At 41.6% G+C, this 3,134-nt stretch overlaps 1 pseudogene; it reads left to right on the forward strand.

Annotated features, from left to right (window-relative positions):
- Window positions 1-2,163: 2,163 nt before the first annotated feature.
- On the forward strand, window positions 2,164-2,282 carry LOC128646199 (uncharacterized; annotated as a pseudogene).
- The last annotated feature ends 852 nt before the right edge of the window (window positions 2,283-3,134 follow it).

Raw genomic sequence — 3,134 nt, forward strand, 5'->3', positions numbered from 1 at the left:
TAGAGTGTTGCCTTGGGTATGTTTTCTTGATTTGGTAAATTTAAAGGGAACATTTATTTAAGAACATTTTTTTTTGCTTCTGTATTATATCCTTTGTTAAAAAAAAACTAACTTTTTTTTTATTATTATTTTTTTTATTTGCTTCTTTTTGTATTATGGATCAGGAGGCTGTGCAGGATGTTACCTGTAGCTTATGTTTTGATGCCCAGGTGGAACCCTCAGTACCTTTTTTTATCACATATTGAAAGAACTTTAGCTTATAGAAATAAACTTTTTGACCCTGAGCCATCATTAGCTAAGGCGGATGCTGTTCAGGAGCTTCCTGTTTCAGATGTGCTGCAGCTTTCTCCTCAAGAGTCCCAATCCTATTCATCTGCCTATGCAGTGCCCTGCGTTTCCTCTCATGCTCCGTCTGGAGTTATTTTGCAAGATACTACTGCCCAGGTATCTTTTGCGGTATCTGAGGCGCTGTCTGCTTTTTCCCATGCTGCAGGGAAAAGGAAATTTAAAGAAACAGTAAGTAAGGCTTTTGATCCTTAAGTGGCTAATCAAAGTATTTCCTCTCAGAAGTCTGAGGATGAAGATTCTTCAGGTGCATCTGAGGGTGAAATTTCGGATTCAGGCAGTATAATTCCTTCTTCTGATGCTGAAGTTGTGTGGAAGGCTTGCTCAACTAAGAATTGGTTTAAACATTTATTTTTTCTGTACTTCTGATTTTGCAAATGCTATTAAATGTACAGATTGGTTTGAACTTTGTCTCCAAGGATGTTGCTGTTAAGGCACTGCCACAGCGTTCTCCTTTTATGTCCCAAGCCTATATGGCGTCACATGCAGTGCCCTGTGGTTCCTCTCAATCTCCTGGAGGAGTGTATTTGCTTACAGAAGTTGCAAGCTGAGGTATCTTCTGCGGTATCTGTGGCTTGGTCTGTTTTCCTTTACTTTAGGGAAAAGGCAAGAGGACATTTTAAGTCTCAGATAAGGGGGTTTGCGCTCCACATGCTGCAACGCAGGTTTGTCTTCCAAGTTAGTGAGGAGGATTCGCCGGTAGTTTCTGAGGCTGAAATTTTAGATCTGGACAGTATAATTCCTTCATCTGTTAATGAAATGGTATCCTTCAGTTGTTTGCTTCAAAGCCTCTTATATTGTCAGGAGGTCTTGGCTGACTGGATGACACCGATCCCTATCGTTGTCTTTCCTTTGGAGTTTTGTGAACTTTATCAGTTCTATATCTTTCTTTCCTCTCTGGAAGGGTTCTAGACATGCTGTGAGATGTTCACAGGATTGTTATAGAGAATCTGGGGATATTTCTCCCTGTCTCACGTCCTTTTTAGGATTTCCTGTCGCTATCTCTCTTGAAATGCACGGTGTCTTTAGTAGAAGGGAACTTTCTATTTTAATCAGGGAACTTAGATCTCTGAAGGGATAATCTAGTTTTCTTTCTGACATAGGTAAGAAGCTTGATGTTTAATTGTTCATTTAGAGCAATTTCTTGTCTGTACTAGCCGCTGGGCATTGTGGCTGAAATTTATGGTCAGCTGAGAAGCCTACCTGTGTTTTAGTGGTACAGCCTAGGCGTTATAGTTCTGCAGTTGCAGATTCAATTATTTCTGTTTCCTCCAAATACGCGCATCTAGTGTTGCCTTTTAAGGATGAGGCTTTGTTTGGGTTATGCCTTTTCAAGTCCAATCTTAGTTTATCTCCCAGGGGCAGATTTCTCTTTCTAGAGTATCTGCAATCCAAGTAGGATGAGAGGCATTCCTTGAACTGGATTCAGGGTCTTCATCTCTGGGAGTGACAGTTCCAGTCCCAGTTTGGGAACGGGATATAGGTATTTACCTCATATATTTCAGATTCTGTCCTTCAAAGTAGTATCCTTTCTCCTTTGGTTCTAGTGGGCCTGTTCATAAGGAACTTAGACCTGAGAGATTTATTGTTTCCTTAATCGGAATCTTCTCTAGTTTTCTCAGTTTGCGCCATCCCAGTCAGACCTTTAGGTCTTGGGATATTGCAAGTGTGTTTTTATGGACAATATATAGTTAAGGTATCATCCTGACTTCAAGCTAACTCTCTTTTAAGAGATCTTGTCCAATCTTCTTTTCCGGGGATGGGAAATAAATCTGGAGAAGAGTTCCCTTGTTCTATCTACAAGGGTTATTTATTTGGGAGTATCACCACAATACCCTGAATGCACCCGATTTCGTTTGATCTCGGAAGTTATGCAGGGTCAGGTCTGGTCAGTACCTGGATGGGAGACCGCCTGGGAACACCAGGTGCGGTATGCTTGGACCTTTTATTTGATTCTTTATCTAGTAGATGTCTTTCAAAGGTCAGAAAATAAAGGATTTATTCCTTTTCCCCACTCTGCAGTCTTCTGTCTTGCCAACAATAAGTTTTAGTGGCCGGTGGATAGCCATCTTGCAACCAGGAGGTTGGGAGTATCGATTTAGCTGCAGTTGATTTTTATTAACTTTTCTGTGACCCTGTGTATGGAGGGAATTGGTCTGATGGTATTCCATGGACATTATTCCTTTTGCTATTTTCCATGACATGGAGAACTTTCGGATCTTTCACCTCTAGGGTTTATATCAATCATTAGGGAGGAACTAGGGGTTTCTTAGCCATGTAGGAGGTGACTTGGATTGTTCAGTGGGAGGAAGCTCACATTTGCTGTCGGTCATCCACTTTCCAGGGGTGGACAATTGGGAGTCGGACTTCTAAACAGACTGATAATTCATACCAGGGAGTTAGCATTTCTATCCAGAAGTGTTCTCTAGGTAGAACCTCACTTGGGGGGGGGGTTCAGGAGTTGGCTTCTGTGGGCATTTCGACAGAACGCCAAGTTTTGAAGTTACAGTTTATGGTCATGTGATCCGCAGACCTTCCTGATAGATGATCTGACATTTTTCTTGGATTTCAGTCTAGCATAGCTTTTTCCTCTGTTCTCTTTCCATGAGTCATTACTCGTATTTTCAGATGAGAGCGGCAGTGATTTTATTAGCCCCTGCGTGGCCTCGCAGGATCTGGTATGCAGACCTAGTGAAAATGTCGTCTCTCCACCTTGGAGATTAACTCTGAGGAAGGACTGATTCTTGGTCTTTTCCTTCATCTAAATCTCTGTAACTGACTGCTTGAAG

This window comes from Bombina bombina, chromosome 1 (assembly GCF_027579735.1).
Source record: "Bombina bombina isolate aBomBom1 chromosome 1, aBomBom1.pri, whole genome shotgun sequence".
NCBI classification, from domain to species: Eukaryota; Metazoa; Chordata; class Amphibia; order Anura; family Bombinatoridae; genus Bombina; species Bombina bombina.